This window comes from Prosopis cineraria, unplaced genomic scaffold (assembly GCF_029017545.1).
Source record: "Prosopis cineraria cultivar Desert tree isolate PC_DT_omini unplaced genomic scaffold, ASM2901754v1 PC11, whole genome shotgun sequence".
Classification (NCBI taxonomy): Eukaryota; Viridiplantae; Streptophyta; class Magnoliopsida; order Fabales; family Fabaceae; genus Prosopis; species Prosopis cineraria.
Window position 1 is genome coordinate 21,586,457 of NW_026555342.1, and position 23,431 is coordinate 21,609,887.

General features: G+C 31.8%; 1 pseudogene; it reads right to left on the bottom strand.

Annotated features, from left to right (window-relative positions):
• Nucleotides 1-19,427: 19,427 nt before the first annotated feature.
• The window catches only part of LOC129286317 (squalene monooxygenase SE2-like), a 35,215-nt pseudogene continuing 31,211 nt past the window's right edge, over nucleotides 19,428-23,431 (bottom strand).

Below are 23,431 nucleotides of genomic sequence, written 5' to 3' on the forward strand. Positions count from 1 at the left end.
CTTGTTATGCAGACTTTGTTGCCCTAATGCATGAAAAGAGAAGCACTTAACGAGCTTTCTTATATATTGCTCTAAATAAAGTTCTATCCTATTGGACGTTATTATCTCTTGCTATTATTTCTTATTAACGTTCCTCGATTTCGCTTGTTCCCTTCATTGTCTTGCTTGGACTTTGATTGACCAAAGAACCAATCAGGTGCTCGGAAAAAGAGCCAAAAAAACTAATATTAAGAGTTAAATAACATGGCATTTTTTAACAACAACTTAGATTAAGATTGCTTTAAATAAATATTAGAAATATTACGTATCAGTTGCAAGCATGATATTAAGAATATTTTAAAGAAAAATGATAAAAATAGTTATTGAATTTATAAAGTAAATAAATAGTGGATAAATAGCAATAAATGATTTGATTTATTTTTTTTTTCCAGAAGATTTGATTTTATGTTAATATCACGTGCTAGAAAGGATTTGAGACAAAGTTAGATTCTTTGAAAAATTAAAGAAAGGACTTTTGAAGGCAATGTTTCATGATACCCGTGCAAAGCGTGGTGATTCATGAAAAAATCGGCCGACACAAGATATACTATCGTCTATATCAAGGATTTTGAAGGTAAGATTGTACAAGTTGTTTCTTTCATCAGCAACTTTCTTAATCCAAAATGAATCTTTCAGGGGTGGAGAAACGTGAGGGGAACTAACCATTAAATGGTATTGTGTTTGCTGTGTTTTAGTTACATGGGGAATCAAACGGTGAGTTTCTAGTGTCTTTTGCACAATTTTCCCGGAGTTAAGTGCTAATTTTTTTAATAAAAAATGAAGAACTAGAGATGGAACAAATGTAATAATTCCATTGTGTGCTGGCCAAAAAAAAATCCATTGTGTGAGTAGACATGACATTGATATTGATATAAAAAATTATAGAAAATATAATATGGAATTAAAATAAAAGAAAAATGCTTGAGCGGTGAGGCTGCAGTTTCTAGGGGAATTTGTCAGAATTTTTGCAAAAGGAAGTGCCTGTACATTATCTTTGTGCCAATTCATGTGTTGTAGGGATTTGAGGGTATGAAGGAGCTTTGCTTCTCTTTTTATAAGCTAAAACACAGTCCCCCCCCCCCCTTCTTGGCTCCATACTCCACTTCTTTTAGGGTCATCTCTTGCAATTATCCCCAAGTTTGCTCAATTCTTTTTTTTATAAAAAAAGTAGTTTAGGTGAGTTAGGTTATAGGAACCTATCACAATAGGGCATGCCTCCAAACTCAAAGATCTCTTACAAAGGTACCTACAAATTGCCCATCAACAATATCCTCATATTGGCAACAGGATTTAATCCGTGGCCTTATAGGTTATGAGCCAAATTCTTATTAACTAGACCAACCTTTGTTAGTTAGTTTTCTCCACTCTTGCCATTTGTAAAGATGCCTTGGTTACCACTTTTTGATGAAAGTAACCTCAGCTCCTTCCTTCTAGAAACAATGGCCATGGCAAAATAGAATTAGAATTAGCCCAAGCATATGTGTTCCATCCTTATGAACTGCAATGATGAGCTCAGAAGATGAAGCGCACTTAGAAACTGAACCGAATGCAAACACAGGTTCATTTGTGCTTATACTATGACCTAACTCATGTGGCTGATCATCCTCAACATAGACAAGCTTAGGATCAATGCCTACCACCATAGCAATGGGGCAGTAGGATGTATCTTCGGCTTGATTGAGTTCAACTCCAAGCTTATAATTGGTGGCGTTTAGAATGTGGTATGACTTCCAAGCAACGTACTAAAAGTTGGACTAGTCATTGAACTAATTAATGCAATAGTTCAAGGTTAATGGTAAAAATTATAGTCGAATCATAGTTAGACCGACTATAGATAAAACATTTACTGATCAAGGCATTAGTTCAACAATTTACTGATTTAACTAGTCAGGTTGACCCAAATTTCATAGCTATGCTTCTAAGGGACAACAGGGTTGCAATTGGTGTCAAGCATACTAGGGTTAGGGTTTGGTGTTGTGTGGAGAAGACAAAGTGAAGGAAAAACAAAGCAGGCAAGGCAGTAGATCTTCATTGTAAGTTGAGTATACTGAGAGGACTGAAATGTGAAAGAAAAGTGAGGGTGTGTGGCGTGCATGGAAATGGGATCTTGCATGGATTCTATTTATAGAGCTAGTAAAGATGAGAGAATGGAAATGCGTAGAATATGATTGACTGACTAAAAATGTTATTTTTTTCCCCTTGTGATGTGGAAATCTTTCATTGTCTTATTCACACATTTCCATCGAAGATCAAACTTGTCTCTTGCCCATTCTTCCCTCTAATTACCACTTCCCAGTACGGCTATATATATATATATATATATGATGTAGTATAATACAAAATATTATATTAGGGATAATTCTTAAACTAAATTTTGAATTTTTCTAATTTATAAATAAATTAAAATATATTAAAAATATCAGAAAAAGAAAAGTAAATATTTCTAAAATATCCTTATTTTAACTTTTGGGGAACCATGCGGTCTTGGGTTCTAATCCCCCAAGACCACCCTTCCCAAAATTATCCCATTACTGATCATCACCTGAGCTTTAGCGATCAGCGTTGGATGGTATAAATTTTTTTAAAAAAATATTAACATAAGGTATTTCAGTAATTATACACAAAATATTTAAAATAAAAAATTTGCTACTTGAGAGTAGTTTGTACATTTCATGAGATCTTATAGTAATTAGAATCCTTATGAGGAACTTTGTAGTGATTTTCCTGAAATTTTATTTCTAACATTGAAAACTATTACCCATCCATTTTAGGGAATAGATTTGATGTTGCCAAATATTTGTTGTTTAAAGTAAAGATCAATAACAATAATACATGAAAACTTATTGCTCATTCAAACATTAGACAATATTTCTAGAATTGTTACAAAGCAAAATATTGCCTACAGCTAAAAATATGATGTTGATGAGTTAGCAGCTAGCAATCATGAATTCAATTAAGATGGCCGCAATGGTAGTAGTGGTGGCTGGCAATGTAATTGGCAGCACTGACGTAGAACATTTCCAACATATGACGAGCATGTTTTTTGCTTCATCTAGAAAACAACACAATCAAGGTCCTTAATTATTTGTGATTTACACAATTTCTCAATCCCACACTCTCTCCAGTTCAAATAAAACAATTTTCTCCTATTTAAATTTGGTTAAAGATATAAACAACTTAGTACTTGTAATTTTTTTTTTCATTTTACTCCCTGGATTTATTAACTTAGAATCTCATATATGTTGGTGAATTTATGATTTTTTTACCCATAATAAATTGAAACTAATGATAATATATATATATATTATGAAAATAAGAATTTTATTGATATGTAAATTATTATTAAAATTTGTTTGTATTTTGGAATTGAGGGAGTGAATATTATACATTTCATTTTGGATTATCTCTACATTTGCAGGGGCCCCAGATCCTACGTTGTCCTATTTGTCTCATTACACAGAGATAGAAAAGGAAGCGCTTATTCTGAGGAAACACATGTGAGTAGGGTGAGAAGCAAAATAAAGCAAAGTGAAAGGGATGTAAAACCAAATCGATATTGACAAAACCTAATATGAAAATGATCATCATTTCTCGTTCCCTGCTCTTTACTTTCTATTTAGCAAATTATAGAAAACAACTTCAAAAATTATAAAAAATGATTTAGAAAATTACAAATATAAATATCATATAAAAATTTTAATACTGATTAGTACGCTCTATCAATTACAAATAAATACTAAAAGACAAATGTTATTTCTTTTACATGTTGAAGACTAAAATTTAATTTTGACTAAGTATTTTGATCGGTTGACAGGTGATTATGAGATCACCATTATTGATAACAATATAGGTAAGTAATTAAAATAATATTTTTGTTAAAATAGTAATTGGTTCAAAGTAGCTGATTAAAATAGTATTTTGGTCTCTTATATAAGAAAGAAATAACATTTGTCTCTTAGTATTTTATTTAAAATTTTAAAAAATTAATCAATATTAATTTTATTATAAGAATAGGATACGTATTTATAATTTTTTTTTATTTTATGTAATTTTTGAAGTCCTTTTTTGTAATTTTTTAATTAACCAATAATTAAATTTAATATTTATTAATAATATGGGCGACATTACACTTGTGAGTGTAGGGTTTAAAAGTCTTAAACCTATAGTTTAATGATGAAATTTCTAGAGAAAATTAGCTCAACGACTTCAAAAATACAACTTCCATAAATTATGGATGAGGTTTTTGAATATTTTAAAATATAGATCATTTATAAAATCAATTAGATGTGTTTTTTCTTTTTTATCCTCATAATAAATTTATTATTAAAATAAAATATATCTGATTTAACTAATTTTTAACTGATTGACTCTTTCATTTTTATCATCAAAAATAGTATCGCGCGTGCTCCCTTTCTTATTATCATCTCTAAATATTTTTTTCATTATATTTTTTGATTTGATTTCCCTGGATCATCATATTCATCTCTCGTATAGTGTTTTTCTTTATTAGAATTTTTGATCTGATTTGCTTAGATCACCATCTTCATCGCAAAGCTTTTCCTCTCTCTCCCTCTTTGTTTTTCGCAGATATTACGAAGAGGACGTTAGACATTGAAGAGAAAACTCCATTACTGATAAGCGATATTACATCATTGATATACGACGATAAGGTAAATTTTCGCTGATATGGCTTATATATCAGTGATATATAATAGTATATAACTGATATATTATTGTAGATCGACAAAACCAAACAATCAAATGTAAACTTATTTATAATTGAGTCATATATTAATAATGTAGTATTGCAGATCAGTAATACGAAAAACGCATAATCATTTACCTAAAATAGATCAAACATAGTCCACAAAAAATTTTAGACTCTTAGCTTATCACAAGAAATCAAATACTTAACTAATAAAATAAAAAATCATTAATCTGTAGCTCTGTTTTCCCACTGGCGTGCTCCATTCCGTCGAGTACCACCAATGTATCTCACCTCATATTTGTCTCTTGCCGTTATGATTGTGGCTCACTCACACTACTGCTATCTCTCGTTCGTCTCTTTTGCATTGAATTCCGTCTTCTTTCTTGTTCCAAAGATTTCTTGTGTTTTGAATCTCTTAGTATTTGAAAAAAAAAATATATTAAAAAGGGCAGTTTTGTAAATTAATTATAATCTAAATATTAAAAAGGCCATTTTTAAAATTTAAGAAAAGATGGGCTATTTCTTTTACTTGATCTTATAATATGGGCTTTCTGTGCAAAAGCCCTAAATTTCTATTTGACCCATAATAGGTCAAAAAAAAAAAAACCAATCCCACAATTTTATCCAGCTTTCAGCAATCTCTAAATAATTAAAAAAAAGTTAACCAAATATTGTCAAGCCCAATAAGAGCAACACAGAACGGAGCTTTAAATCTGTCAAAAACCAAACAGGGGAAAAAATCAAAAGCCAGAGAGGAGCGAGTGAGCAGTGTCGAGTTTAGATCCAGAGAGAAAGAAAGCTAGTGGAGAGAGTAGTCATTATTATATTGAATTATCATTATTTATTTAAATAATACATATTAATTTTTCTCCTAATAATTAAAGCTAGTCAAATCTGTTTTGCCTGCCCATCAAAGTCTTATGGGCAAAAAAAAAAAAAAAAAGAAAAACAAGGCTAATTGATGAAAATTGGATCGGACAAGTCAATTTGACAAAAAACCAATGAACCGTTCGTTCATCCAATCCAAAAAATATAAATGAACCAAACTAATAGAAATAGTCGAAACTAGTAAAAACCAAATGGGTTAATGATCTAGTCATCATTGACTGTGAACCGGTGGTTCGTTTGGTTCAATGACTTGCATTACAGCTATTATTTAAGAATGCAAGTAACAAAAGCAAACGAGATTTATTCATAACACATAATCATCATCAACAACATCAGATACGCTAAATTATTTAGATTGATATTATAAGGGAGCTCATTATCAGCATTAATATCAGAGAACAAATATGACAAACTAATTTGTGTAAAATGGTGGTGCACAAGCCTCTCTTCATTTATTATTATTTATAGATAGGGCACTGAACCCTAGAGCAGAAAGAATAAGCCATCTAATAGGCCCATAACAGAAAAGGCCTAGAGTAAACATTAGAGACTATTGGACTTAAGTAATAACCGACTGGACCTAAGCATATACGCTATATTAGGCTTAACACATAAAGTCCTATTTGTCTCAACAGGCCCCCCATAAAGGAGGGATGGAAAATTTTTGAATCCCGAGTTTGGTCTTGAAGTTCAGTAGCTTTGAGTGTGAGAGAGCCTTAGTGAAAATGTCAGCAAGTTGCTTAGATGAAGGGACATATCGAACAAACAGATGGCTAGCAAGTACACGGTCACAAACAAAGTAAATATTGAGTTCAATGTGTTTCATCCTAGCATGAAAGAATGGGTTTGAGGCTAAGGCAGAAGCAAAGAGATTATTGCACCACACAATCAGTGGTTCTCTAAGATGGAGGCCAAGTTCAACTGTGAATGACTAAATCCAAGCAAGCTATGATGCTAGATCAGTGAAAGCATGGTACTCAGATTTGACACTTGAGTGAGCAACGACCTTCTATTTCTTGGCCGACCATGAAATTAAGGAGTCATTGAGAAAACACAGTACCTACTAATAGATCTTTGATCATCTAGACAAACGGCCTAATCGGCATCAGTGAAGTCCTGTAAGGTAAGATGATTACCTGATTTAATATGTAAACCTAGATCTGATGTTCCTTTAAGATACCTTAGAACTCGCTTTAAGGCTTGCCAATGAACTAATATTGGTGAGCTTAAAAATTGACTTAGCTTATTTACTGTAAACATGATGTTTGGCTGTGTGTGGATCAAATATTATAGTGAGCCAATAATTTATCTGTATGTGGTAAGATCTTTAAAGGGTGTACCATTATTTTTTGAATAGTACCTGTTAACTACCATAGGTGTTAGAACAAGAGTAGATTTAGACATACCAAAAAATTGAAAGATGTTCTAGATATATCTCTCTTGCTTGAGATAGAGGTCAGTGTCATCTTTGAAAGGTTCAATTCCTAAAAAATGGTATAGTTGACCAAGATCTTTGAGTGCAAAGATCTTATGAAGTTGTTTAATAAATAGATTGAAAGCTGTAGAAGAGTTGCCTATGACTATGATGTCATCCACATATATTAACACAAACATAACAAGTCTATTTTTTTTTTTTTGGAAAAATAAGGAAGAGTCACTTTTAGAATGTAGAAATTCCTAGATTAACAAGGTTGTCCATAACTTGTCAAACCAAACTCAAAGTGCTTGTTTTAAACCATAAAGTGCTTTCCTTAGAAGACATACATGCTTTGGGAATCGAGAGTCAATAAAACCATCTAGTTGTTTCATGAGTACTTGTTCTTACAAATCACCATTTAGAAAAGCATTGTTGATGTCCATTTGATGTATTTGCTAATTAAATGTAATAGCTATGGTGAGAAAAAATTTGAGTGTAGAAGCTTAAGAACTGGACTAAATGTTTTTCAGAATCAATGCCTGGACTTTGTCAAAAGCCTTTCACCACTAGTCTAGCTTTATGCTTCTGAAATGATCCATTTGCATTGTATTCTCTTTTGAACACCCACTTGCAGTCAACCAAATTTTGTTGACCAATGAAAGGAACTAGCACCCAGGTTTTTTTAAGAATCAATGCATTATATTCATATTGCATTGCTTTCCTTCACTCTTTAGATTGTAGAGCTTTTGTGACATTTCTAGGGTTAGATTTATCATCTTTTTTAGTTAGAGTTAGACCAATATGGCACCTTAGGTTTAGAGATTCCATCCTTGCTTCAAGTAATCATGTGATGTTGATTTGCTAGAATAGCTTGTTGAATTTGTTCTGATGAAAACTCTGATATTTGTTGAGTTATTTAATTCTCTATATTTGACTCATGACTTATAAGTTAATGTCCATTACTGCATCAGGTATTGTAGTAGTGGAATTGTTATATGGAATAATAAAATTCAAAATCTTTGGTGAAGTTAGTGAAAAAGATGACATGGTACTATCATTTAAAGGTACGGAAACTTCATGAATGCATTTTCTATCTACTGAGACTAGTGCTAGCTTGAAGAAGACCTTTGGATGAAATGCTCTTCAGGTATGATCCTTTTATTTATGAAACTGTAGCAAAAGGAAATTCTCCTTCATTAACACAACATGTCTTGAAATATAAACCCTGAAAATAGGACTTCAACATTTATAGCCTTTATGAGCATTACTGTATCCCAAAAATTCACATTTAGTAGACCTAAATTCAAGTTTATATTGGTTATAAGGTCTAAGACAAGGATAGTAAGTAGAGTGAAAAACTTTGAGTCTATCATAATTTAGATATTTGCCAAATAAACAAAAATGAGGTGAGATATCACCTAAAACAAAGGTTGACAAAAGGTTGATAAGATTAGTGGCAGTTGTGAAGGCTTCTCACCAGTAGAATAAAGGCATTTTAGCTTGAGCTAATAGTGTTAAATTCATTTCTACGATGTGTTTATGTTTTCTTTTAGCTCTACCATTTTGAGCTAGTGTATGTGAATAAGAATGTCTAGAACCACAGCCACCACACCAAGCACATGATGCAAATGATTCAGCTCCGGCAAAATTGACTAGATTATTAGACAAAGAAAGGTTAGAAATTTGGTGAAGTTGATCTAAAGGACTCTTATAAGTTAATAACTCAGCCTGAAATTCAATCTAGTTAAGTTCCTTTGCTTTACAATATAGTTGAACAACTATAGGATTATAATCAACATCAACTCCAGCAAGACCTTGCACAATAAGATCAGAAGAGTATAGAGTGTCACACCCCAATACTAAGGGTGTAACCGGCACGAAAAATGAAATAGACTCACATTTCGAAAGCCTCAATTTACCAAAAAATTAATTCAGGATAATGGTATATAATTTATGTTTAAATTTAAAGTTAGTAAAGTTTAACCATTCTATAAAAATTTCAACAAATCTCCCATGTAATTAAGATCTCCCAAAATCTTTGCAATAAGAAAACCTATCAGCCAAGCCAGAAAGAAGTTTAGCTCTACTCTAGCAGATTTTCACAATAATAAATAAGGCAAGGACCTAATTACGATATAAATGGAGCACTAAATTAACATTTCATAATACAAAATATATTTACATCAAAAGAAACTAATGCATGCTTCCATGATTCCAAAAGGCAATTGTATCTCTCAGTGATCAACAGGAGGTGTAAGGTCAATTTTAATATTTGAGATCAAATAAATTTTTTCTAGTGAGTAGCATCCCAATCTACAATTAAAGGAAATAATGGAAAGAAAATCAATGAATTAATTATAAATTTATTAAAATAATCAATTGAAAATTATATAAATCATAAATACAAATACAAATAAAAATTATTAAAATTTCAAAGTATTAATTTTCTTACACGTACTTAAACATCTCCATATATAGTGAAAATAGCAATTTAATTTCTGAGATCAAATTTAAAGAAAATAATTTCAAAATTTCCTTCTTTAGTGAGACTTAATTAGAATGATTAACAAACGTAGACATACAATCTACGAGAGTAAATAACTAACAAGTGTGGACACATAGTCCACGAGAGTAAATCACTGACAAGCACAGCTTAAAGCTACGAAAAAATCAAACACGGCTAGAAGTCACGAACAAGCGCAAGCACTAAGCCCACGAAACAAGTGTGAGTACAATGCTCACGAATATTCATCCTTCCATTCCACGTGCGTTAGCTTGTGCATGGGGTTAGCACCTCCTACAATCACTCTACTAGCTAGGTATACCATGGCGTCCTAAGAGCTAATGAAATTGCCATTAACATCCAACGTTCTGAACTCAATCCCTCTTATTAAAATCAAGTATGCATGAAGTTGAAACATTCATTTAAAATCATCTCTTTTAAAATATAATACTCAGCTATCAAATTTTCTTTTCAAGTTTCTCTCCACACATGAATCACCATGTTAACTACTGTCACATAAATTATAAAATTTAAACAACAAGAATGCATAGAATGAATAATTAATTAATAATATATTGGATCCAAATCTTCCTTAACAATAGCATAATTCCTAATGAAAATAAAGCAAATTCTGTGATGAGCTAGTTATTATAAAAGTGATGTAAATAAGAAGAATTGTATAAATCATAAAATACAAAGAACAAGAATATGTATACAATTTAAAAAGGAATAATATAAAAATTTAAATTAAGAAATTTTATAAATACTTTGTAAAAAATTATTTGGGACCCTAGTCACTCACCTGAGAGTTTTTCAATAATTTTAAACCTTACTTCACTTCAATGTCTCACGTAATTCTAAGGGTGCCATTAATTTTCCTAATAAATCAATCACAATTCAAAGATTACTTATTCATTCTTTTCTTAATATAAATAAGTAAGTGCTTTAATATCCTAATTGTCAACAGTAAATAAGATTCTTTTTACTCTAATAAGTCTTCCACCTCATTCAATATCACTTCTCAACTAATTCATCAAACAATTTGTGACATTCTAATTAATTTTAAATAACACCACAACAATATATGTTTAGCCAATGATTTCCTTATCACATTATTAACTTAGCAATAACCCAACTAGAATAATAGAAAACCCTTCAGTTCCTTTTATAACTTTTTAAAGCTTAATGAAACACCATAATCATTATTTAGCATTACTTTCCTTAAGTACCCTAAGATGCCAATTTAATGGCTTAAGCCACCACTTACACATATTCCTTTAAAACTAATAATATGAAAATTGAACAATTCGCATTTTTGTCTAATTTTCTATCATCCATTTTTACAAACACTTTTAGTGTATCAAGGTTCAATACACAATAAGCACCAATAAGACTCTAATACTTTCTTCGTTCAATTCCAATTCTTTCTTCAAACATTTCAATAAACACTCCATCAACATTTCAAAATAAGTTAAGAAACAAGCACCTTAATATAAAATAAATAACCCACTTTCAAGCTCAAATGTAATTTCTTAACATTTTCTCAACATCAACATGAACTTTTAAAATAGAATCTAAATTTCTTCCTTGTCAATGAATTCCGAATTTAATTATATAAATCCATTAACACCTTACTCCTTTCTTTGAGCATAAAAAAAAAAAAAACATCTTGGTAGCATTCACATGTGTTCATTACAACTAAAATTTCATCATTACCAATTTCCCTTCATCAATTAATTCCTAAGTCAAACTTCCCTACGCTATTCAAACATCATCAATAATACAAAACATTCTAAAATAAATCTCAATCAAGCCTTTGAATCACACATGAGAAGAAACTAAAATCAATAACCAAAAATCTTAGGATTTTCAATAGGTATTATACTTACATATGCTCCTCCAAAATAAACATAAAAATTTAATAACATTCATTCACTAAATTCTTCCCGTGAACATTTTGACAAGCACCTAGAGAGCTTTCACCAAAGTTCAATCCTCAACAAGTCTCCAACAATCTAATCATCTTCCCATATTAACCTTATCATCAATATTCAGTTTGGAATCCCAATAAAATTATATACGGCAGCAACCAAATTAATTCAACTCCTCAATTTCTGAAGAATTCATGGCAGCCATAAAACAAAAACAAAGGCAGAATCTTCGATCAAAAGAGTAGAAAAAAGGAAGCTTACCACATGCATGCACGATGGCCAGAGCTGAGGAGGAAGATAAGTTGAAGATGACACACATACAGACGCCAACACAAATCAGTAGAAGAACAGAGGAGAACGACAAGGGAGGAGTATTGGATGAGTCCACCCTCACAGCAGCTGACGACGTAAATGGAGAGAAGAGTAGTGGATGAACACGGTGGTAAAGAGGGAAGTCGACGGTGAGCTACAGAGAAGCAGATCGACGGTGAAGAGAAGGGAAAATTTCTGACGCTCTCTCTTATCACTTTCACAGGTTCTGTCGTTTAAATAAGAGAAGGAGAAGGAAAAATCCGATGACTCTAAGGCGGACATGCGGCGGCAAGAAGAAGCACAGACCAACGGTGACTAGCTGAAACTGATGCAGAGGACTAGAAGAATGGATTGACGGTGAAGACTACATTGGCGGTGGAGAGAAAAAATGGGTTCGCCGATGCTCTGTTTCTGCGCAAGAGAGAGATAAAAATATGAACAAATTAAAAATGGGAAAAAGGATGAGAAATGCCCAAGGACAGTCACAAAAAATAGCATAAGGAAAATTACAACAAAGAGCACAAATATTTTCTATAATTTAAAATAAAATAACACCAAATTTTATTTATTTATTTATTCATTTTTTTAGTTAGTAAAATTCGATCTCTAAATCGTCAAGAAAGTTGTTAATATAAATTTCACTTAAACTACTATTCTCCACTTGCCACAAAATTAATTTAAATAAAATATTAATTGAGAAATTTTTTCTTTTAAAATTTAGGGTTATTACATAAAGCTACCAACTATAGATAACTGTTCTGATAGATTTTTTATTTTGGCTAAGTAATCTACAATTTTCATTGTTCCTTTCCTTGTGCATTGTAGATCTACCTTAAGCATCAAGACTTGAGCCTCAATCTATGCTCTAGCAAGTTGGTGAGTTGCCTCTTATAAGCCAGTAGATGTTGAGACAATGGTCATCTAGGAAGAGACATTAAGTTGCATTGTGATCAACAACCACCCAAACAAGAGTTGATCTACAGTTATCTAATCTTCAAAATCTAGGTTTAATGTAGTCACATTGTTTTCTGTAATAAATTGACGGGGACACTTGTTTGTGCCATAAAGAAAATGTTTGTTGAGAGGAGAGAGTTTGAAGCAAACCCAAGAGAGCTACTGTTGTTGCAAGAAGCATTTGGAGTCTCCATGATGATTAACCTTGTAATGCTTTGATATCAAGAGAACAAATATGACCAAGTGATTTGGGTAAAATGGTGGCGCTCAAGCCTCTCTCCATTTGTTATTATTATTTATAGATAGTGCACTAAACCCTAGAGCAAAAAGAATAAGCCATCTGGCATGTACGGATATTTGCACAAAAATGATAAAATAGGCCCATAATGGAACCGGTCCACAGTAAACATCAGAGACAACTGGACTTAAGTAATAACGTACTGGACCTAGGTAGGGGTGTTCAATCTAAACCCATCTCGATTGGCTCGGTATCGTCCCAATCATATCGGGACGAGTCTTGTCCCGGCCCGAAAATAATCAGGATGGGACTTTACGGGACGAGATAGGAAAGGGGTTCGAGACGGGACGGGACACGGGATTACCATCGGGACGTCCCGTCCCGTCTCGAATATTATATATGTTATTTTTTATTTTAAATATATTAATTATATTAATATAATTTATACTTATATTAATTATATCAATTATAATTTTAATACTTACAATTCTTATTTAAAACTAAAGTGTTTTTATGTTGATAATTTTAATGGTATAGAGTAAACATGACGATATCTTTTTTATAATATATTAATTATATTAATATAATTTATTCTTATATCTATCTATTTAATAGCTTTTATTTATAACATATTTCTTGCTTATTTTTAGAAGAGTAATTAGCTTAGTACATCTTCACTAAAGTAGAAGAACAATTATTTGATGTTGTATTTGACTTACCTGTTGTTACTAATCTTATAGCATAAAGATCACTTGTATTTTTTATTATAATATGTAGTTGTGATTAATATAATTCAATAATTGAATTTAAATTATTTTTATTTATGTACTTGTGTTATTTTGATTTTAAACTTAATAAATTATATAATTTAAAATTTTAATGAACATTATTATCCAGATTTTTTTTCGATATTATTTCATTTATCAGGACGGCGGGACATCCCGATCTTGTCCCGGTCCCGTCCCGACTCTTAATGGGACGGGATGACTTTCGGGACGGGACGGGACACGAGACCAAAATTCAGTCTCGATCTTTTTTTCGGGACGGGACACGGGACGGGGGTGTCCCGGTCCCATTCCATCCCGTGAACACCCCTAGACCTAGGCATATACGTCATATTGGGCTTAATACGTAAAGCCCTATTTGTCTCAACAATATCACACACCAAACCACATGTACGTCGTCATTACTCTCAGCTGACCATCTTCATGATCAGAGGTAAATCGATGCAGGATCGCCGAGATCTGGTTTTGGATGTCTCAGCCGCCGGGCAAAACACGATGTTGAATCCTTTTTCAACATTCAGCTTCACAAGAAGAACGTCTTCGTAATCCAAGAAAGGATGAGCCAACACAAGATACTCGTCTATATTTTTTATTCTAAAGGCGAGATTGCACACATTGGTCTCATCAGCAACTTGCTTAATCCAAAATGAATCATCATCAGCCATTGATTCAGCACCCTTTGGGGGACCAACCATCAAAGGATAATCTCCTTGATGATATATAAGGAGATGTAGCACACTTGGAAACTGAAGCGAATGAAATATTCACAGCTTTATCTGTGGTTATCGGTTCACTGATCTCCTCTGACTCTGGAACCCTAAGAAATACAAGTTTGGGATTAATTCCCACCACCAACAAAACTGGGCAACAATATGTGCTTTCGATTTGATCCAGTCCAATTCTAAACATTGTGTTGGTCGAGTACAGAACGTGATATGCCTTCCCACTCACAACAGGGTCGCCATTGGTGTCTAGCACGTCTTCAGCCAGGATTAGGGTTTGGTGTTGTGTGGAGAAGACAAAGGGAAGGAAAAACAGAGCGCGCAAGGCAATCTCCATTAATATCGCTGGTTGCTGAGTAAACTACTGAGAGCATTGAAATGTGATAGAAAAAGTGACGCTGTGGTGTGGAAATGGGAGCTTGCATGGGTTCTATTTATAGAGCTAGTAATGAAAATGTGTGGATGTTGATTGATTAAAGATCAAACTTATCTGTTGCTTATCCTACCTCACGGATTCTTTTTGAAATGTACGATTGGTCATCATATATATGACCTATCTAATTAATGTTATTTCAAGCGGGTTGCGAAATGTTTTTAATCTAGTTTTAAGTTCTTTGTAGCCATGAATTCAGTTTAGAATAATAATTAAGTTTTAGAACAATTTAAGTTCTAGGTGGCATAGTTTATACTCCCAAGCAATTAAATGACAAAATATTTCTAGTCTGGCCTGATCAAGTAAAACATAAAATAGGCAACCCTTCTGAATTCAATTACGGTAAGTAGGGATCAATGGAAACATTTGAAGGTACTCATGCTTATTCACGTATTAGTCAACACTTTTTTCAGAAATATTACAAAGCATAGTATTGCCGACAACTAAAATTGTTGACACCTTAGTAGCTATGAATTCAATTAAGGTGGCAGGAACGGTAGTAATGGTGGCAATGTCATTGGCAAATGACGGCATGTTTTTTATCAAGGTCCTTATTTGTGATTTACACACTTTTCAATCCTCTAAATGTAATGTTCCCTTTTGGATTATCTGTACATTTGCGGGGAACCGTGGTGTAGAAATCTTACGTTGTCTTATTACGCAGAGAAAGGGAAGCGCAGGAGTACGAGGGAACACTAGTCAGTAGGATGAGACGCAAAATAGAGCAAAGTGAAAGGGATGTATAACCAATTGATACTGATAAAATCTCATATGAAAATCATAAACATTTCTTGTTCACTGTTCTTTACTTGTTTTTTAGTACATTGTACTTATATTGAGGTTATGAATGAACAATAACATTTTATTTATAGTTTTTCTTTTTAAGGTTATGAATCCTCTAATACCTATGTGAATCGGGCAAATTGTCATTATTTTTTTTTTTTGAATCCTTAAATCTCAAATCTCAATATATGAATCATGTTTCTTTTGACTAAGTAAAGCAAAATGCGCCTAAAACTGATTTACGTGGATCATATCATATCATTTTAGATTTTACAGATTTATAAGTGCGATCTATAACTGACAGGGGGTAATTATGCTCAAGGACTAAAATGATAAGTTATTTCTAGATATGGACATTAAATTTAGAAAATTATTTTACAGGACCAAGGCTTCAACTGAAAATAAGAAAAAATGTAATGACTTAAATGCTCACAAGACAAATAATTCCGATCCCCTTGCTTAACAGTCACATATAGGAAATTTAATACTTAGACTAAAGGAATTTAATAGTTACACACAGGGAATTTATGTAGTGCTTGATTAACTAGAGAAAATAGAGAGAAGAGGAAATTAAATGAAGAGATGCAATTTTCTCTCATTAGACTTGGCTGACCAAGAAAAATCCAGTAGAACAAAAAATTTGTTAATTTCATATGGACAATAGTAACCTTGTTATTTGTAGAAAATATTAGATATAATAAAACTTAAAATTTTAACATATTATTAATATAATTTTCTTTTTCATTATATATTATCAATGGAATAAAAATATTTTTAAGGATGTAAATGGAAGGAGGTAGGAGGCGAGAAATGAAAAATATTCATGGATAAATTTGGAAGTAAAGCTTTCTTCGTAAAATTTCTCTATATTTGAAAAGAAAAGTTTGGTAGGAAACATGTGGGTCCAATATGTTATTTTTCCCTCAGTTTCCTCTCCATCTCATTTTTCTTTCCTTTGCCAAGTAAGGCAAAATGTACTTTTTCCTCTACTTTTTCTCATGCCAAGTATAGTATACTGTTTTGAAAATTTCCTATAAGTCACTAAGAAATTTAGTTGTAGTAGTGTAAGACATGCACATTTTTTCAATATATATATATATATATATCAAAAGTATGTACAATCTCATCAAAAAGTGTAAGAAAATGTGTTGAAATTGCATAAATTTCCATAGGATGAATTTGGATTTGAAATTGTAGGATGGCATAACTTAATATCGTTTGGCATATGTCGTTTGTTTAACATTGAATTGGAAATTTTTGGGATCTCATATTCAATTTGTTCATAAAATTATGTTTTATTTTATTTAATTAAACGACAGATTGTTTGAGAACAGGAACTCGTCTGTCAGTACTCTCCTTGTTCAAGCTAAGGCGATCAGCAAATGTATGGTGGATGCTAAAGGTAGCATCATGAGAGATCATAGAGGAAATTGCTTGGAAGCTTTTATGGAATTCGTGTCCATTGTGATTCATAGTTTGGGTGATGAGTTATGAGCGTGTAACATGGCTTTGAAGTAGGCCTGGGATAATCAAAAGCGACTGTGCAGAGCCAATCTCTTTGGTTCATGCTATGTGAGACATTCATTGAGTGGGGGAATTTTTGATACTTGCCAAATTAAATCCATCATGAACCAATATAGGTATTGGTATTGGCATTTTATGATACAGTAACCTCTCCATTCCAATTATTATTATAATTTTAGATAAAATATATAATTAAGTTCAAATTGTTAAATGTTTATCTGAACAATTTAAAACTATAGTTTAAAAATTGAAAAAAAAATTCACTTTGTAAAATATTTTAATAAAAGTTTTCAGTTTTAAAAGAGAAATCACATTTTAACAGTTTAAATTTATTTATATATTATTATTTAAAATAGTAATAATAATTTTATAAAATTTAGATCAGAATAGAATATCAATACATAATTGAAACATTTGATAAAATAATAAATCAGAACTGTTGAAAACTTTGATACATGAGTGATGAAGGAAAAAGGAGGGGAAAAACACACACACAGAGAGGGAGGGAGGGAGGGAGGGAAAATGAGAGTTTGTTCTCCTCCTGTGTGTTTTATAGGATTCCATAGTTCGTGTATGTAGCTAGTGACTATAGTATATTTTGTTTTGAAATCTTCTTTGACTTCGTTTTTTTTTTTTTTGGCCTTGGCAACCAAAGTAGTATGTGGTATTCTCTTCGTCTCAAATTATAAAACATTTTAAAGGAAAATTTATCGTCTCAAAATATAAGACACTTTAAAAAAATTAAATTTTTATTAAATAGCCTTATTTCAATATTACCATTTTTCTCTCTCTATACTTAATATTAATTAAGTTTAGATTTAAGATTATTAAATGAATGATATTTTTAAAAGTTTATATTTTTATTTTAAAAAATAAAATTGTTAAGTGTATTTAATGATATTTATTGATGTGTAAAATTTTATATAAAAATATCTTATAATTTAAAACAGAGGAAATATTGAGTTAAACTATACTTTGACTAAAGACAAAAAGATAGATAGTCTTTGTAAAACTTTTATTTTTAAATCAAGTACTGTTTGATTCATTAAATTCATCAACATCAAGGCCGTTGTCCTCCCTCCACAAGGTTGATTGATTTATAACATATTGATCTGGCGTAGGTAGTTAGTTGTGAAGAGTTATAAATGACATTGGGTAGGTGCTGAAATTTAATTTGAACAAGTTAGGGTAGCATTTGGACTAATAAATTTAAATTTAAAATTCTTTATTTGAGTAGAGTAAACTCAAACAAACAATTTCATATTCAAGAAGAGAACAAGATAGTTAAAATGGATGACATTTCAAATTGCTAAAGTGTATGAGATATTTAGAATTAAAAGAAAATGTTAATAAAATATGAATTTAGATTTGGATCTGCATCAAAGTCAATCTCGTAAATTTTTATAAATTCAAATAATAGATTTAGCTTAAATTCAAATCCAAATCTAATAAATCTCCCTCTACGTCCAAACACAACATTAGTATTTTTCATGTTTATATATGTCATGTTTAAATTATTATTCTTATATAAATTCATACTTGAAATATTCATATCGTTTCACTTTGCAATATATTCAAGATAAAAATAATATCTCAAATTTTATTCCAAAATAATAAGATATAGATGGTTCAAATTCAATTTGACTGATCATATATACACAGTACATATAACACTTCTCATATAATACCTCTTAAACTTTTTTTTTCCCTTTTTGCATGTATTCAAAAATATAATTAAGACATTTTTCATTGAATATTACCTCTTAATAAACTAGTTAATTATTTTCAAGCTAACACTTATATATTCTTTTTATATTTATTCTTATTTAATAGAGTGTTTCATTCAAAATAAATATTAAATAATCTATTTGTTAAGGGTATTTTTAGGAAAAAAATACATTAGTTATGCCTTAATTGAAGAAGTAACTCCTTAAAACTTTGTTTTATGCATAAATAACTCCTCGATCCTTAAAAGCATTTACTCACATGTATATAAATCCTTTGGCATATTCACAAGAAGATTATTTACAGAAATATAAAAATTTAGAAGGTTTAATTCATGGTAAACTTTTAAAGATTACTAAGGTTAAATATCTACAAATAACCCGAACTTGAGTAGCAAGTTATGCATAATTTAACCATCATTTTTTAACATGAATTATTCAAAAAAACTCTTTTCTACCTAAAAATTTTACAGTTTTATCTCCCTCTAAACTAGGGGCAAAAATACACCACCACAATGTTTTTTTTTTCCCATAATATATAATAACCTTATTAGGTATCGCGTGACGTGACATTCTATGGTTGAACAGGAGGTGCTCTATAATACGCAGGCACAACTGCAGGGAAGAACATTTGTCTCACTCCTTCAGCCTTGATTATGGGGAATATGATACCTGACGCTGCCTGACATATAACAAGGAATTAAAAAAATTATTATTATACACTAAAAATTAATTTATCAATAGATAACATAATAAAAAATCTATATGGGGTGTGTGTATAAATTTAATAAGGACTGATGGAGTTGAAAATTTATTAAACTTTCAGACAAAGTTAATTAATGAGTTTTGAATTTTCTTCTGGTAATTTCAATAAAACATGGTAAAAGTGACTGATAAATAGAAGCAAACGAATAACATGTATGTATATAATTAAGAAGGAAGTGGAAATAAAAAACTCACTGAAATCAATCGAGCACCGATCCAAATGCGTTGTGGTGAAGGGAAAGGGAAGAGCAGGCGTCCAACACCAAAGATGGCAACAGCAAAGAAGTGAAGAACCAAAGTCAAAGGTTTAGGGTTTAGACCAGACAATAAGGCCACTGGTCCCTCAGAGAAAACACCTCCAAGGCTCAAGTAATCAAAACATGCTTGTCTCATTTCCTTCCTTGCTGGATCTGGTGATGCACTGAACACCTTGTACAGTGCACCTGCAAGTGTGTTTACTGTTGATGCCACTGGCTGCAAATCAAACACCCTTCAATTTAGATATTGTAATGAGATTTCATGCCATGGCCCCTTAAGTTTTCAATTTTTTCTTGGGCACGTGCATGTGTGCGTGTGGGCCACATTGATAGATCTCTCAAAGTTGATACTGCAGCAGAAGTTTGACTCTAGTAATGCATTGTGCAGTAGGTAAAAAAATGTTTTTTAAAAGGGAAATGAGAAGTACACCTATCACATTTTCTGACAAATATATTAGAGTGTTTTGCAATAAAGCACTCTGGTAGGTTCAATTTTTTGGAGCGCCCATAAATTTTGTCTTTATCTTTTAGGGTGATTATGTACTTATAAATGTCATGATAAGAGCGCTCTCTATAAGTTTTTTTCACCGTAACGTCAAATGACGATCACCTTGCGAAGGGTGTAGAAAGATTCGAGATATTTGCAGAGAGCTGAGGCGTTGTGGAGATCACGTAGAGGTCGAGAAGATTCTTGAGAACGACGATGTCGGAGAGGGCGACGGTCATGCCTCCACCGGTTAGAGGGTGGCGCATGTTGAAGGCATCTTCCATGAGAAGAGCACCAGGTGTGGAATAAGGAGACGCAGGCATGCTCCTGTTTGGCATGCTTCTTATGTTTCCTTTCTCTATCGCTTCTATGAACTTATTATACAACTCCGGAGGAATCTGAATTCCAAAGAAAAACAATTCACTCAGAAATTAGTTTACAAAAAACAATGCAATAAGCCAAAACCAACAACAGAGTTCAACATTACCTGTCATTGTTTAATTCATTGGGCAGGATTTCAAGTTTAAGTTTCCGTTTGGAATGTTATAGTTTTACATTAATCACAAAATAAGACTTGTCATTTATAATAACTTAAGCTACTGTAGAAGAATTTGCCATACACTTAGGTTCTATTTAGTTAATAGAAATGAATGGAATGGAATGGAAAAGTAAAGGTAAAAATAAGATTATCAAAGGAGATCGGTGAGACATTCATAATATGAGGGGTAATTTAGTTCATGAGATTAGAAATCATGATTCATAATATTTTTAGAGGGTGTGATGATTCTCATATTTGTAGTATATATTAATGAATTTTATCATACTTACTATGAGAAGAAGGGTGAATTAGCTCATTTTTGTCTTAATTTTTTTAATCCATTTTATTCTATTATTTTTTAGTAACCAAATGGAATCTTAATCGACCATGGTGATTAATTTTCTGATCACATAATCCGGGACCATTACACATTTAATATTTAATATTTTCCTTATTATTGCATCTTCTTCTTCTACTTCTCTTCATTTTTTTAATCAATATTTTTAGTCCCAAATCAACCAAGTTCTTGACATCATGTTAGAGTTTTACATTAGTCACAAATTAAAATTTGTCACCTATACTAAAATAGCTTAAGGTACTTTAGAGGGATTCACCATACACAAATATAATTGTGATCAATTCTATAATCACACGATGTGGAAGTATCACACATTTAATAGGGGAGAATTTTATACCTATATCATCCTGACTTAATCTTGATTAGTCGAGGTCCAATGTAAATTCTGAAAAATTTGTTGATATTAAAGAAGGGAAAAAGAGGAGGCAATTGTAAGTACGGTAGTGTTGATGATGTACCTGTGGAGCTACTACGGTTTTCAAGTAATGAGCCATGTCACCGGAAGCAAGGGAAGGAAGTTTTTGGCCGGGAACGTCGACCAAACACCGAATCTCGGTACTACTAATTGGATAGAATAGGATGGGAGAAGGATCACCCAATATTACATGCCCATGGTTTGCATATGGAAGGTCACAGTTCTCCAGCACTAGACCAACAAAATGAGACGGCACATCAAGCTGCGTCCATTAACCGAATCAAGGGTTTGAAACTTAAGTATATGGAAAAACTATGCTAAAAAAGCTCATTGTTTTAATTTGGACCAGGTAATTCTACTAAAAAACTAAATAATTATACCCAAAAAAAAAAGTTGGTAATGAAGGAGGAAAATGCTAGATAGAAATTAAACGACATGATGTTGAAAAATTATTGAAGTTGAAAAAGAGATTTTTGGAAATCGTAATTTATTTTCAAAACCAAAACTACTATTGAATGGCATGTAATTTAGTATTTATAATATTCTACAGAACTACTGTAAATTTATTTGTTCGAAATTTGATAATAACATCACTTTTTTTTTAAAAAAAATATTGATTATAAGTAGAGCTGGAAATAAAAATCGGGCCTAATGGGCTACCTGTTTAAAATCATTTTTATAAGAGTTCAAATTTTTTTTAAAAAAATAGCATTTTGTAGAAAAATGAGCTTTAAAGCTTGGCTTTGATAAGCTTAAAAAAAAAAAACTCAGACTTGGATGACTCATTTTTTCTTTAGCCCTAAAAAAATATTTTTCAATTTTAAAATTAAATTTAAACTCTAAAATATATGTCTATTCTTTAAAATTGCTTATGAGATCGACCCTAAATCCTATAAATAAAAGTTGAGTTTCAAAAAATGATTTATTTTAGGATATTGAGCTTATGGACTAAGCCAATAGGCTCGGCCCACCCATTTCCTACTTCTAATTGTAAGGCCTCCAACTAGACTAGAGATAAATAAAGGAATGCAAAAGAGAAGCATACATGAATAGAGGATCCCACACATGCATTTCACACACATCCAACATACATCACACAACAACCCACACACATATTTTTCCCCCTTCTAACCACAATGGGGTTTGACCATAAAGGACTAAAAACTACGCTATCCTCCTGGACCACCAGCACATTTAATATATATTAGAGAAGAGGCTTTTAAGCAAGCACGTGTGTATGAAAACTTATGCACTAACGCAGAGAAGCCTTTATACCCAGGATGCACTAATTTCAGTTTGTTGTCTAGGGTGTTAAAATTGGTTACCTTGAAGGAAAAAGCTGGGTGAAGCAACAAGAGTTTTACATAGTTGCTAGAGTTGCTTCAAGTAATGTTTCCAAAACATAATTTACTACCAAATCATTATTATGATGCAAAGAAGATCTTATGCCCAATGGGTATGAAGTATAAAAAAATACACGCATGCCCTAATGATTGCGTGTTGTATAAAAAAGAGCTTAAAGGGGATGAGAAGTATTCGAAATGTGAGACACCATGATACAAAGGGAAAGGAGCTTCTGCAAAGGTCTTATGGTATCTTCCAATTATACCAAGATTCAAGCAATTGTTTGCAAATGCAAATGATGCAAAG